We start from the raw sequence: 16,250 nt of genomic DNA, 5'->3' as shown, positions 1-16,250 counted from the left end.
GACCTGAGCTGAAATCAATGGGCAGACACTCACCAACTATGCCACTCAGGTGTCTCATAAAGAAATTTTAAATTAATGTAACTCATTCTACTTTAAATCTTTGTGTCAAAATTTCTACATTCTTTCTATTTCATGTTCATGCAAATATTCCTTTTCACTCCAATATTCTCCAAATTTATCTCATGTTTTCTTTCAATGAAATTGTTGAGATTGTAAATGAATAAGTGTATGTATGCACATGTTTTGTGAGCATGTTTACTTGAAAGAAAGATGTGCATGAGTGCACAAACTCACGTACACACACACACTTCTCACTCTCAAGTGTTTTCTATGGGCTCAACAGAGTGTATCAAAACTTTATTTATTCCTCACAGCAGCCATTTCAAATTTCACATTTCTTCAGAAATAACAAAATGGATGTTCAGGTGAATTACATTTTTAACAAAAATGCAGATACAACTTTCTGTGCCTCTTTTCAAGTTATTACAAATGGACCCATACAGTATGTATGTTTAATTCAAGTATGATGCTTTTAATTCAGCAAAATGTACATTCAACATATGTGCAGTTTACTGTATGTAGTTATAGTCCCAAAATTAGTGAGAATTTAAATTCTGATGCTGTATGACTCATGTTGAATCAAAAGCACATGTAGCTGAGTCACACCTGATGGAGTGGGAGAAATGTCTCATAATGGGGAAAAGGCAGTGTCACATATGGATATAAAAATAGCAAAAATCAATTAAGACAACTTACATTTGGTAAATTATATTTTTTATAAACTATGAGATTAACCTACATATATAAATGGAGTAAAATGGACTAGTTGAAGAAAGAAGTGAACTATAGCTCCACATATCATCGTGAATGACCTTTAGAAGTACAATACAGAAACTGTTAAGTAGCACAAAACACATCAGAACAGCCCACCAGACAATCTCATTCAAAATTAAAGGCATTATATGAAGACATGACTTTTCAGAATGGCTTGTATGCAGTCCTAGCAAACAGATATGATTATAAAGAAAATCAGAATTGAGAATAGGATGATAATTTGGTGATAAAACATAAAAGACACTAAGCAGTCCTTCATCTCAGTAAATAAACATTCTCAGTTGTGGACACCAATCTTCTATGTTTCAATAAAGAGATGCACAGCATGAACTGTGATATAAAAAAAGGGTAAAAAAAAGAAATATTTTGTATAGTAAGAGAATTACTTTCTTCATGTTTTGAGATTTTGTTTTGTCGTATTTATAGTCATCCCGACACTAGGAACATAGCAGGTTGATCTGTTTATTCAAATTTGTTCTTCCATATAGACTCCACTGGGAGAGATATGTTTGCTAACCAGTTCTTCCTAGGGGCTATGGTAGATTTTGTGGACTTGAGCTGACTCACAGAATAAAAGCAGGAGACCAGAAAGGAAATACAGTATCATGTTTATGGAGTAAAGGTCTGACATTAAGCTTTTGATTTCTGAAACATCCATTTCAAAGACAACCATGGTGAATAAACAAATTGTTTGGTGGAACACAATTACCAGATAAGCATTCAGGCTGCCCCAGCCATGAAATACCTCTTTAGTAAGCTCTGGTTAACCTCCATACTGTCACATGAGTAACCGTGCTATCCCCTTCAGCACTCAGTTTCTACTCATTTAAATTTTCTGATAAATCCTGAGCTCACAATCCCCTAAACATTCTGACTATGGACACTAATAAAGGCAGATCCCTCAGAAGAACTCACTTTCTCTTTTCCTCTCAATGCATTTCCCCTCCTCTGAAGCCTCTCTGAAAGGCCTTTGGGCAATCCCTGTGCCCCCAGAACCTGAGTAATACACGTGTTTTTTGTTCTTTAGTTCCTCCCCCCGCCCCCGTGTTCCAAAATTCATTGTGCATCACATCCAGTGCTCCATGCAATACGTGCCCTCCTTAATACCCACCACCAGGCTCTCCCATCCCCCACTCCCATCATCTCCAAAACCCTCAGCTTGATTCTCAGGTCCACAGTCTCTCATGCTTCATCTCCCCCTCCGATTTACCCCAATTCACTTTTTCTTTCCTTCTCCTAAAATCCTCCATGTTATTTCTTATGCTCCACAAGTAAGTAAAACCATATGATAATTGACTTTCTCTGCTTGACTTATTTCACTCAGCATAAACTCCTCTAGTCCCATCCATGTTCATACAAAAGTTGGGTATTCATCCTTTCTGATGGTTTTATAAGTGTTCTCTGATGGGTGTTGCTGAGGTGTGTCTTAAAATCTCAATAAGAACCCATGGTCAGCGAAGCTACAGCAGAGGGGCTGGTCTGTGGTAGCATCTGTGGAAGTGTCCACAAGTACAGGTGCAGGGGAGTGCCAGAGTTTTCCTAGCCTGAGGCACACTGCCAGTAGCCCAAGACGTAAAGAGAACAGTTTAGAGTCCACATTATCAGGAAAAGGAGTGAAGTTGATGTAAAAAGGTCAGCAGACTGTAGGTGAAACTTGGGCTTTTGTATTTTCATCTATAATAAAGTCATATGAAGGGATTAGTGGCTAAGTGTAGCTTCTTCCATATAAAGCATACAACTCATGATTATTCTTTGGGGAAATCTAGAGAATATTTACTCTGCATGATATAAGTCATTTGGAATGAAAGTATTTTTAAGAAATCCAATCTTCTCCATGTAAGATATAGAAATTTCCAAGCATTTATTATCCAGGATTGGGGAAAACATTAGGAATATATAAAAAGGACAAATGGGAAACAGTATCATATAGAGTAGAAACTTAATCAAGTGAGTTACTTAAATGTATAGAAAAGTTGAATTGAAACAAATGGAATTTCCAGGAAATAAATAGAAGGAGCAGATTCTATTTCCACAGACTGGTCGATGAATAGCAGTTCCAGCTCTGAAACTGTGACCCTGCAATCAGGGGTGCTTCTTCAGCCACAGGGCCATTGGCTCTTATGTCACTGGAATTCCAGTAATTCTTTTCAGAGCCCTCTTTATGTCTCTATTCTTCATGCTGTAGATAAAGGGGTTCAGCACGAGAGTGAACACTGTGTGCCACAATGAGCTACTGCACTTGAATGGGAGTTCTGGGTAGCAGCAGAGCTAAGATACACTCCCAGGCTTATACAATGAAATAAGGAGACAACTGAGAGGTGAGATACACAGGAGGAAAATGCTTTATATTTGCTCTGATCTGATGATATTTTACATATGAAGGAAACAATTTTAGAATAAGAGAAAAGGATCCCTCCCAGGGGAACACCCACTAGTAGCACAATTACAGAATACATCACCATGTGATTAAGAAAGGTGTCAAGGGCACCTGGGTGGCTCAGTCATTAAGCATGTCCCTTCAGATCTGGTCAGGATCCCAGGGTCATGGGATCGAGCCCCATATCAGGCTCCCTGTTCAGCGGGAAACCTGCTTCTCCCTCTCCTACACCCCCTGCTTGTGTTTCCTCTCTCCACTGTGTCTCTCTGTGTCAAATAAATAAATAAAAATATTAAAAAAATAAAGGCTAAGGAAATGTTAAAAAAACAAAAATAAAACTGGTGGCATCACGCTACGGGATTTCAAGCTTTACTACAAAGCTATGGTCACCAACACAGCATGGTACTGGCATAAAAACAGACACATAGACCAGTGGAAGAGAGTAGAGAGCCCAGATATGAATCCTCAACTCTATGGTCAAATAATATTCGACAAAACAGGAAAAAATATACAGTGGAAAAAAGACAGTCTCTTCAATAAATGGTTCTGGGAAAACTGGGCAGCTATATGTAGAAGAATGAAACTCGACCATTCTCTTACACTGTACACAAAGATAAACTCAAAATGGATAAAAGACCTCAACGTGAGACAGTAATCCATTAGAATCCTAGAGGAGAACATAGGCAGTAGCCCCTTCAATATCAGCCACAGCAACTTCTTTCAAGATATGTCTTCAAAGGCAAAGGAAACAAAAGAGAAAATAAATTTTGGGGACTTCATCAAAATCAAAAGCTTCTGCACAGCAAAGGAAACAGTCAAGAAAACAAAGAGGCAACCCACGGAATGGGAGAAGATATTTGCAAATGGCAATACAGACAAAAGGTTGATATCCAGGATCTATCAAGAACTCCTCAAACTCAACACACACAAAACAGGCAATCATATCAAAAAATGGGTAGAAGATATGAACAGAGACTTCTTCAATGAAGACATAAAAATGGCTATCAGACATATGAAAAAATGCTTATCATAACTAGCCCTCAGGGAGATTCAAATTAAAACCACATTGAGATACCACCTTACACCAGTTAGAATGGCCAAAATTAGCAAGATAGGAAACAACATGTGTTGGAGAGGATGTGGAGAAAGGGGAACCCTCTTACACTGTTTGTGGGAATGCAAGTTGGTGCAGCCTCTTCGGAGAACAGTGTGGAGATTTCTCAAGAAATTAAAAATAGAACTTCCCTATGACCCTGCAAATGCACTCCTGGGTATTTACCCTAAAGATACAGATGTCGTGAAAAGAAGGGCCATGTGTACCCCAATGTTCATAGCAGCAAGGGTCACGGTCACCAAACTGTGGAAAGAACCAAGATGCCCTTTAACAGATGAATGAATAAGGAAGATGTGGTCCATATACACTATGAAGTATTATGCCTCCATCAGAAAGGACGAATACCCAACTTTTGTAGCAACATGGACGGGACTGGAAGAGATTATGCTGAGAGAAATAAGTCAAGCAGAGATAGTCAATTATCATATGGTTTCACTTATTTGTGAAGCATAACAAATAGCATGGAGGACATAAGGAGTTAGAGAGGAGAAGAAGGAGTTGGGGGAAATTGGAAGGGGAGGTGAACCATGAGAGTGTATGGACTCTGAAAAATAATCTGAGGGTTTTGAAGGGGTGGGGGTGTGGCAGGTCGGGGTACCAGGTGGTGGGTATTATAGAGGGCATGGATTGCATGAAGCACTGGATGTGGTGAAAAAATAATGAATACCGTTATGCTGAAAATAAATAAGAAATAAATTTTTAAAAAAAGAGAGATACCAAAAAAAAAAAAAAAAAAAAAAAAAAAGGTAAGGTGTCAGAACAGGCAAATTGGATCATCTGATTGAGTTCACAGAAAAAGTGGGGTATTTCCACCTCTGTACAAAGGACAGCTGAAAAAGCATTGAGCTCTTTAATGAGGAATTCAGAACATGGATGACCCAGGACACCAGAACCAGCAGTCTACAGATCTGGGGGTTCATGATGACCATATAATGAAGGGCTTGACAGATGGCCACAAACCAGTCATAGGCCATGACCATCAGGAATAAATTTTCCTGACATCCAAACACAATGGAAAAAAAAATCTAACTGAAGCAGCCTTCATAGATTATGACTTTGCTCTGAGTATGGATGTTCCACAGTATCTTTGGAACAGTGGTGGAGGTGAAACAGATGTCTGCAAAGGACAAGTTGGCAAGGAAGAAGTACATGGGGATGTGGAGGTGGGAGTCAGAATGGACAACCAGGATGATGAGCAGGTTTCCAAACACAGTGTTCATGTACATGGAGAAGAAAAGCCCAAATATTAGCAGCTGCATTTCTGGTTCCTCTGTTAAGCTCAGAAGAAATCCATGTTATCATTTCCTGATTCCATGTGGTGTAGTTGACAATCAGGAAAGAAAAATATAACATAATAATTTCCAACAAATGGGCTTCATTTATTTATTACATTTTTTATTTTAATTTTTTAAATATTTTATTTTATTTTTTCAGTGTTTCAAGATTCATTGTTTATGCACCACACCCAGTTCTCCATGCAACACATGCCCTCCTTAATACCCACCACCAGGCTCTGACATCCCTGTCCCCATCAGTTTGTTTCTCAGAGTCCACAGTCTCTCATGGTTTGTCTCCCTCTCCAATTTCCCCAAACCTACTTCTTCTCTCCTTCATCTATTGCCCTTCATATTATTCCTTATGCCACACAAGTAAGTGAAACAATATGATAATTGACTCTCTCTGCTTTACTTATTTCACTCAGTGTATGCATCCTTTCTGATGGAGGCATAATACATTTCATTGTATGTATGGACCATATCTACTTTATCCCTTTTTAGGTTTTTATTTAAACCCAGTTAGTTAACAGAGAGTGTAATATTAGGTTCAGGTAAACCACACAGTGATTCAATACATCTATATAACACCTGGTGTTCCTTAGAAGTGCCCTCCTCAATCTGCATCACCTATTTCCCTGCATCCTCCACCATCTCTATTCTGGTAACCAGAAGTATGTCTCTATTTTATTTATTTATTTTTTTTTTACATTAAAAAAATTTTTTTTTCAGTGTAACAGTATTCATTATTTTTGCACCACACCCAGTGCTCCATGCAATTCGTGCCCTATCCAATACCCAACACCTGTTTCCCCCCACCTCATTCAAACCCCTCAGATTGTTTTTCAGAGTCCATAGTCTCTCATGGTTCACCTCCCCTTCCAATTTCCAGCAACTCCCTTCTCCTTTCCATCTCCCATGTCCTCCATGCTATTTGTTATGCTCCACAAATAAGTGAAACCATAAGATACTTGACTCTCTCTGCTTGACGTATTTCACTCAGCATAATCTCTTCCAGTCCCGTCCATGATGCTCCAAAAGTTGGGTATTCATCCTTTCTGATGGAGGCATAATACTCCATAGTGTATATGGACCACATCTTCCCTATCCATTCGTCTGTTGAAAGGCATCTTGGTTTTCTCCACAGTCTGGTGACCGTGACCATTGCTGCTATGAACATTGGGGTACAGATGGCCCTTCTTTAAACTCCATCTGTATCTTTGGGGTAAATACCCAGTAGTGAAATTGCAGGGTCATAGGGAAGCTCTATTTTTTTAATTTCTTGAGGAATTTCCATACTGTTTTCCAAAATGGATGCACCAACTTGCATTCCTGCCAACAGGGTAAGAGGGTTCCACTTTCTCCACATCCTCTCCAACACATGTTGTTTCCTGTCTTGCTAATTTTGGCCATTATAACTGCTGTAAGGTGATATCTCAATGTGGTTTTAATTTGAATCTCCCTGATGGCTAGTGATGATGAGCATTTTTTCATGTGTCTGATAGCCATTTTTATGTCTTCATTGGAGAAGTGTCTGTTCATATCTTCTGCCCATTTTTTAATATGATTGTCTGTTTTGTGTGTGTTGAGTTTGAGGAGTTCTTTATATATCCTGGATATCGACCTTTTGTCTGTGCTGTCATTTGCAAATATCTTCTCCCATTCCGTGGGTTGCCTCTTTGTTTTCTTCACTGTTTCCTTTGCTGTGCAGAAGCTTTTTTTTTTTTTTAATAATTAATTAATTTATGTATATATTTAATATTTTATTTTCAGCATAACAGTATTCAGTATTTTTGCACCACACCCAGTGCTCCATGCAATCCGTGCCCTCTATAAAGCTTTTGGTTTTGATGAAGTCTCAAAAGTTCACCTTCACTTTTGTTTCCTTTGCCTTTGGAGACATCTTTAAAGAAGTTGCTGTTGCTGATATCAAAGAGATTACTACCTATGTTTTCCTCCAGGATTCTGATGGATTTCTGTCTCATGTGGAGGTCTTTTGCCCATTTTGAGTTTATCTTTGTGTACAGTGTAAGAGAATGGTCAAGTTTCTTTCTTCTACATATAGCTGCCCAGTTTCCCCAGCACCATCTATTGAAGAGACTGTCTTTTTTCCACTGTATATTTTTTCCTGTTTTGTCGAAGATTATTTTCTCATAGAGTTCAAGGTCCATATCTGGACTCTCTAATCTGTTCAACTGGTCTATGTGTCTGTTTTTAGGCCAGTACCATGCTGTCTTGGTGATCACAGCTTTGTAGTAAAGCTTGAAATCAGGTAACATGATGCCCCCAGTTTTATTTTTGTTTTTCAACATTTCCTTAGCAATTCAGGGTTTCTTCTGATTCCATACAAATTTTTGAATTATTTGCTCCAGCTCTTTGAAAAATACTGGTTGGAATTTTGACCAGAATGGCATTAAACTATAGATTGCCCTAGGCAGTATAGACATTTTAACAATGTTTATTCTTCTGATCCAAGAGCATGGAATGCTCTTCCATCTTTTTGTGTCTTCTTCAATTTTTTTCATGAGTGTTCTGTAGTTCCTAGAGTACAGATTCTTTACCTCTTTGGTTAGGTTATTCCCAGGTATCTTATGGTTCTTGATGTTATATTAAATGTAATTAATTCACTAATTTCCCTTTCTGTATTTTCATTGTTAGTGGATAAGAAAGCCACTGATTTCTGTACATTGACTTTGTATCCTGCCACGTTATTGAATTGCTATATGAGTTCAAGTAAGTTTGGGGTGGAGTTTTTTTTTTTTTTTTTTTTTTGGTTTTTCCATATAAAGAATCATGTCATCTGCAAAGAGAGAGAGTTTGACTTCTTCATTGCCATTTTGTATACCTTTTATTTCTCTTTGTTGTCTGATTGCTGTTGTTAGGACTTCTAATATTATGTTGAGCAAGAGTGGTGAGAGTGAGCATCCTTGTCATGTTCCTGATCTCAATGGGAAGGCTGCAAGCTTTTTCCCATTGAGGATGATATTTGCTGTGGGTCTTTCATAGATGGATTTTATGAAGTTCAGGAATATTCCTTCTATCCCTATACTTTGAAGCATTTTAATCAGGAACAGATGCTGGATTTTGTCAAATGCTTTTTCTGCATCATTCAGAGGACCATGTGGTTCTTCTCTCTTCTCTTATTGATTTATTCAATCCCATTGATTTATTTGAGAATGTTGAACCATCCTTGTGGCCCAGGGATGAATCCCACCTAGTCATGGTGGATAATCTTTTTAATGTGCTGTTGGATCCTGTTTGCTAGAATCTTGTTCAGAATCTTAGCATCCATATTCATCAGTGATACTCGTCTGAAATTCTCCTTTCTGGTAGGGCCTTTGCCTGGTTTGGGGATCAGGGTAATGCTGGCTTCATAGAAAGAGTCTGTAAGTTTTCCTCCTGCTTCAATTTTTTTATGCAGCTTCAGGAGAATAGGTGTTATTTCTTCTTTGAAAGTTTGGTAGATTTCCTCAGGGAATCCATCAGGTCCTGGGCTCTTGTTTTTGCGGAGGTTTTTGATCACTGCTTCAATCTTGTTACTAGGTATCGGTCTATTCAGGTTGTCGATTTCTTCCTGGTTCAATTTTGGGAGTTTATAGTTTTCCAGAATTTCATCCATTTCATCTAGGTTGCTTAGCTTCTTGGCATCTAACTGTTGATAATAACTTCTGATGATTGTTTCTACTTCCTTGGAGTTAGTTGTGATCTCCCCTTTTCATTCATAATTTTATGAATTTGGGCTTTCTCCCTTTTCTTTTGGATTAGTGTGGCCAATGGTTTGTCAGTCATATTGATTCTTTCAAAAAACCAAATTCTAGTTTCATTGATATATTCTACCGTATCCCTGCTTTCTACCTCATCAATCTCAGCTCTAATCTTAATGATTTCCTTTCTTATGTGTAGAGTTGGTTTGGTTTGTTGTTGATTCTACAGTTCTTTAAGGTGTAGAGATATTGGTGTGTTCCGGATTTTTCAGTTTTTTGGAGGGAGGCTTGGATGGCTATGAATTTCACCCTTAGGACCACCTTTGCTGTATCCAATAGGTTTTGGCCCGAATTGTCTTCACTCTCATTGGTTTACATGAATTGTTTCAGTTCTTTGATCTTCTGGTTGATCCATGTGTTCTTTTTTCTTTTTAATTGATATAATTAAAAAAATTATTTACTCAGCATAACAATATTCATTATTATTTTTTATTAATTTATTTTCAGCATAACAGTATTCGTTATTTTTTCACCACACCCAGTGCTCCATACAATCCATGCCCTCTATAATACCCACCCCCTGGTACCCCGACCTCCCACCCCCCACCCCTTCAAAACCCTCAGATTGTTTTTCAGAGTCCATAGTCTCTCATGGTTCACCTCCCCTTCCTATTTCCAGGAACTCCCTTCTCCTCTCTAGCTCCTCGTGTCCTCCATGATATTTGTTATGCTCCTCAAATAAGTGAAAGCATATGATAATTGACTCTCTCTATTTGACTTATTTCACTCAGCATAATCTCTTTCAGTCCCGTCCATGTTGCTACAAAAGTTGGATATTCGTCCTTTCTGATGGTGGCATAATACTCCATAGTGTATATGAACCACATCTTCCTTATCCATTCGTCCATTGAAGGGCATCTTGGTTCTTTCCACAGTTTGGAGACCGTGGCCATTGCTGCTATAAACATTGGGGTACAGATGGCCCTTCTTTTCACTACATCTGTATCTTTCTGGGAAATACCCAGGAGTGCAATGGCAGGGTCATAGTGTAGTTCTATTTTTAATTTCTTGAGGAATCTCCACACTGTTCTCCAAAGAGGCTGCACCAACTTGCATTCCCACCAACAGTGCGAGAGAGTTCCCCTTTTTCCACATCCTCTCCAACACATGTTGTTTCCTGTCTTGCTAATTTTGGCCATTCTAACTGGTGTAATTAAAACTATATTGAGATAACCATGTGTTCTTAAGTAAGGTGGTCTTTAGCTTCCAGGTGTTTGAGTTCCTTCTGAGCTTTTCCTTGTGATTGAGCTCCAGTTTCAAAGCGTGATGTGATAATATGCAGGGAATAATTTCAGTCTTTTGATATCGGTTGAGTCCTAATTTGTGACCCAGTATGTGGTCTATTCTTGAAAAAATACATGTGCACTTATGAAGAATGAGTATTTTGTTGTTTTAGCGTGTAATGTTCTGTATATATCTTTGAGGCCATCTGGTCCAATGTGTCTTTCAATGCTCTTATTTCTTTATTGATTTTCTCCTTTGATGATTTGTCTTGTTTCTGAGAGAGGCAAGTTAAGATCTCCTACTATTAATGTATTTATATCAATATGACTCTTTATCTTGATTAACTGTTTTCTTATATAATTGGCTGCTCCCATATTGGTGGCATAGATATTTACAATTGTTAGATCATCTTGGTGGATAGTCCCTTTAAGGATTATGTAATGTCCTTATGTATCTCTGACTACAGTCTTTAGTTTAAAATCTAATTTATCTAATATGTGAATCGCTACCCCAGTCTTCTTTTGGGTCCCATGGCATGAAAAATGCTTCACTATCAGTCTGAGTGTATCTTTAAGTTCAAAATGGGTCTCTTGTAGACAACATATGGATGGTTCCTGTCGTTTAAACCAATCTGCAACCCTGTGCCTTTTGGAGGCACATTTAGACCATTCACATTGAGAGTGATTATTGATAGATATGTTTTTATTGACATCGTGTTACCTTTGACGTATTTCTTTCTGTATTGTCTCTAAATTATTTTTAATGCTATTCTTAGGATTTTTCTCTTTTATATAACCCCCCTTAATATTTCCTGCAGTGTCAGCTTGGTGGTTGCATAGTCTTTGAAGCCTTACCGGTCTTGGAAACTCTTTATCTCTCCATCCATTTTGAATGTCAGTCTTGCTGGATAAAGTATTCTTGGCTTCATGTTCTTCTTATTTAGTGCCTTGAATATATCTTGCCAGCCTTTTCTGGCTTTCCAGGTCTCTCTGGACAGGTCTGAAGTTATTCTGATGGGCTTTCCTCTGTAAGTAAGGAACCTCTTTGCCATAGCGGCTTTCAAGAGATTATACCTACAATTATTATTCCTCAATTTGACTATCAGGTGTCGAGATTTTTTTTGGAATGTATAATCTTGGTTGGAGACCGTTCAGTCTCTAGTACATGAACACTGGTTCCATTCATGAGATTTGGAAAATTTTCATGAAGAACTTGTTCCACTCTATCTTCTAGACTTCTTTCTCTCTCCTCCCCTTCAGGGATTCCAATAATTCTGATGTTGGAACATTTCATGGCATCATTTATTTCCCTGATTCTGTTTTCGTGGTTTCTAAGCTATTTATTCCAGGCTTCCTCTTGATCCTTTCTCTCTATCTGTTTGTCCTCCAGATCACTAATTCTATCTTCTGTCTCAGTAACCCTAGCTTTGAGAGAGTTTAGATTAGATTGGAACTCATTGAGAGCATTGTAAACCTCCTCCCTGGTAGCTTGAAGCTCCACCCTAACATTGTGAACATCCTGTCTGGTCGATTTCAGCTCAGCCATAATCAATTCCGTTTGGTCATCCATGGCTTTCTCCAACCTAGCTATTACCTGGATAATTGTTAGTTTGAATTCTCTTTCCGACATATTGTCCATGTTGATAGCCGTTAGCTCTGTTGCAGAAGGTTCATCTTCTGTATTTTTCTTCAGTTGGGCATTCCTCCTCCTAGTCATTTTGGTGGGAGATGACTGATCAGATGTAGCTGGATGTATTAACCATGGTGCAGTCAATGTGCACCCAGGAACCCTTCTGAGAAATCAGGATTCCCCACCCAAATGAGAGATAATAGAAAAGAAAAAAAGAGAGAGAGAGATAGAGAGAAAGAGACAGGAAAGAAAGGGAAGATGAAAGAGGAGGCTCAGCCCAAATGGGCCCCAAGGTAAGATTTATGAAGTAGACAAACAAAAACAGACACACAAAAAGTCTGATACAAGTATATGACAAGAGAAAAAAATATATATATGCAAATAAAGGAAGAACCTCGTCAAAAAGAACCCCAAGTGTAAGATTTATATACTATCAGAACAAACACAAAAACAAAGAAACACTGGTTGAAGAAAAAGATGAGAGAGTGGTTATAAATTCTCAGTGTGTGCAAGGAAGGTTGTTTTGATTCTTCCTGGATGTATCTTGATATCTTTGTTAAAGGACTCAACTATCTAAGATAAAGGGGGATTAAAAATTAGTTTAACTATAGGGGTAGTATTGATTGGGGAATGGGGATTACTTTGAAGTTTAATTCTTATATGAATATTAGAAGATAAAAATAAAAAGGAATAAACTAGACTAAACTAAACTAAAATTAAAAAAAAGAAATAATTGAAAAATAGAAATGCAGAAGAAAAACATAGGTGTATGTATCAAAAAGTTCAGGTTAGAAGGTTACTATGGAATTTGATGTACTGGAAAGCTCGCTGTGATGGTTATTAGGTTAAAAAAATTACCTATATATATAAAAAAATGAACCAGAATAGTGGGAATGAATGAAAAAAAACAGTTTTCCTATGAAGTAGTGGTTGTTCTCTTGTAGTCTTTTTTTTTCTTCTTCTTTTTTTTTTTCTTTCTTGGTTTGTTTTCTGGGGGAGGGGCCTACCACGTGGGTTGTCAGTCAATGATGTTCCCTGACTTAAGTCCTCCCGCCCCCCCTCAAGGGGGTGGGCTCTGAGGAAATTTTTTTTTTTTCAGGTCTTTGTTCTCTGGCGGTTTTTATGTTTGTTCACTTTTTTTTCCCCTCACTTTGACCACTTTTGATGGTTTTTGTAGTTTTAGAGGAAAACAAACCACACCCTGATCTCCCTCTCAGAGAGAAGCTGCAGAGCCTAAATAAGTTTCCCCTTGGCCGCTGGCAGAGCATGTTCCAATTCGCAGTCCCTGGGGATGCAGGATCTTTTGCTTGTACCCAAAGCTGAGGCAGTGGCGGCTGTCTGGGTGGCTCCAGACCACCAGAGAGGTTCCAAGCAGCAATCGCACACTGAGATTTTCCCGCTGGCCCGAGCTGGGAGTGCCTGGTCTTTCTGGGTCTAAGAGCGCTTGGCTTGTGCGCACCAATTTCAGGGGAGGCTGAGGTTCACATATGGGTCTCAGGCTCTGAGAACGGGGCGCAGGTCTGAGCACCAGACTGGGCCTTCGCGCACCTCTCTGGGGGGAGAGTTTGGTGCAGGCTCTGAAACAATGGCTGGTATCAAAGGGCACCGGCTTGGCCTTTATACCTGTCTCAGAGGAGTATCTCAGGCTCTATAGCAGGGCTTGCGTGTTCTGCCACCCGGCGTAGCTCCCATCCCCTCACAGGAAATGGACCCCACACATTCTTGGCGTGCTGGTGGCTTAGGGACCAAGAGCTGGTTCCTCCGCCGCACTCTCTCTGCCTCACCGCCAGGGGAGGCTGTCCTGGGACTGAGGACTTAAGCCCCTGTCCCTAGCCACCCTGATTCCCACAATTTCCCCCCCGAAATCCTTTGCCCTTTTGGAGTGCTTTCAACCAGTCTCCAAGTTAATGCTGTTCCCCAGACACAAGGCACTCTTGGATTGGTGTATTACTTTTCAATCATTTGCCTCTGGTGGCTCCCTACCCCTTTTGTTTACCTTCTGATATCAGTCTGAAGTTCCCACTCCACTTTATCTGCCCACTGGTGTCTTCTGCCCCTGTAGAGATCCAGACGTGTATAATTCTGATCTCAGGCTGTTTTCATGGGTGATCAGAATTCTTTGGTAGGATATCAGCTCACTTTAGGGTACAGGTTGAAAAGGCGCTTCCTCCTACTTCCCCACCATCTTGTCTCTCAGAGTATGTCTCTTTGATTAGGAGTATATTTCTTGGTTTTCCTCTGTCGTTCTTTTCCCCTTTGTTTATTTATTTTGTTTCTTAAATTCCATGTATGACTGAAATCATGTGGTCTTTGTTTTTCCCTGACTGATTTATTTCACTTAGCATAATACCCTCTAGATCCACTAGTGTCATTGCAAATGGCAAAATTTCAGTCTCTTTTAGGCTGACTAATATACTGTATACCACTTCTTTATACATTCCTCTCTCCATGGACACCTGGGTTGCTTCCATCATTTGGCTATTATAGATAATGCTGCTTTAAATACTGGTGTGATGAATCCATTTTGAGTTAGTATTTTTGTTTCTTTGGGTAAATACCTAGCAGTTCATTTGCTGCATCATAAGGTTGTTCTATTTTTAACTTCCTGAGCAAACCCTGTACTATTTTCCAGATCTCCAACAACCTTTTACATTTCTACCAACAGTGCAAGAGGTTTCCTCTTCTCCACTTCCTCTCCAACACCTGCTGTTTCCTGTGTTGTTAATTTCAGCCATTGTGACATGTATGAGGTGATATGTCATTGCAATTTTGATTTTTTTTCCCTGATGATGAGATATTTTGAGCATCTTTTCATGAGTCTGTTGTCCATCTGAATGTCTTCTTTGGAAAACTGTCTATTCATTTCTTCTGCACATTTCTTAACTGGTTATTTGTGCTTTGGGTGTTGAGTTTCAAAACTTCTCTATAGATTTTGGATATTAACAATTAATCAGGTATATAATTTGCAAATATCTTCTATTCTGTAGGTTGCACTACTAGGTATTTACCCAAAGGATACAAAAATACTAATTCAAAGGAGTACATGCACTCTGGTGTTTCTAGCAGTATTATCAACAATAACTAAACTGTGGAGAGACAAATGTTGTCCACCAACGAGTGAATGGAGTGAATGGATAAAGAAGATGGGATGGATATGTATATATATATGTATATATATATATACATATATACACACACACACACACACATATACATACGCATACATACATATATACATATACATATATGTATATATATATACATATACATATATGTGTATATATATATATATATATAGAGAGAGAGAGAGAGAGAGAGAGAGAAAGAGAGAGAGAGAAATAATAGCCACCAAGAGGAATGAAATCTTGCCATTTACAATGACCTGGGTGGAGTTAGAGAGTATTATGGTAAGTTAGATAACTCAGTCAGTGAAAGACAAATACCATTTGATTTCACTTGTGTGTGGAATTTAAGAAACAAAGTAAATGAACATAAAGAGGGGAAAATGGAGAGGAAAATCAGGAAGAAGACCCTTAACTATAGAGAACAAACTGAGCGTTGTTGGAGAGATGTGGGGGGGATGGTGAAATAGTTGATGGTGATGAAGAAGAGCACTTGTGGTTAAAAGTACCCAGATGTTGTACAGAAGTACTGAATCACTCAGTTCTACATCTGATACTAATATTGCACTATATTCTTCCTAACTGGAATTTAAATAAAAACATGGAGAGCAAATAAAGGTCTATAGAACTCAATAATGAAGAAAGAAGATAGAGAAAAAAAAATAAAATCATATACCATGTCATATGGTGACAGGTGATGCTATGAAGGGAAAAAAAAATCAGTATAAAAAGGAGTAGATGGGAAGGATGCCAAGTTTTAATAGGAGTTCAGGAAGATCTGCAAAGAAGGTGGCATTTTAACAGGGGTTTCCAGAAAGACAAAGCACGAGGCAGGAGGATATCTAGAAGTGTGTGTCAGCAGAGAAAACAGAGCAAAGACCCTGCAGAAGGCACTTACTTCACATAGCAAAT

General features: G+C 38.7%; 1 pseudogene; it reads right to left on the bottom strand.

Annotated features, from left to right (window-relative positions):
* Nucleotides 1-2,952: 2,952 nt before the first annotated feature.
* Nucleotides 2,953-5,620, bottom strand: LOC101673782 (annotated as a pseudogene).
* Between the last annotated feature and the right edge of the window lie 10,630 nt (nucleotides 5,621-16,250).

This window comes from Mustela putorius, unplaced genomic scaffold (assembly GCF_011764305.1).
Source record: "Mustela putorius furo isolate JIRA1106 unplaced genomic scaffold, ASM1176430v1.1 tig00000095_pilon_pilon_pilon, whole genome shotgun sequence".
Classification (NCBI taxonomy): domain Eukaryota; kingdom Metazoa; phylum Chordata; class Mammalia; order Carnivora; family Mustelidae; genus Mustela; species Mustela putorius.
Note: the sequence above shows the minus strand (reverse complement) of the source record. Positions and strands in the feature narration are given on the sequence as shown.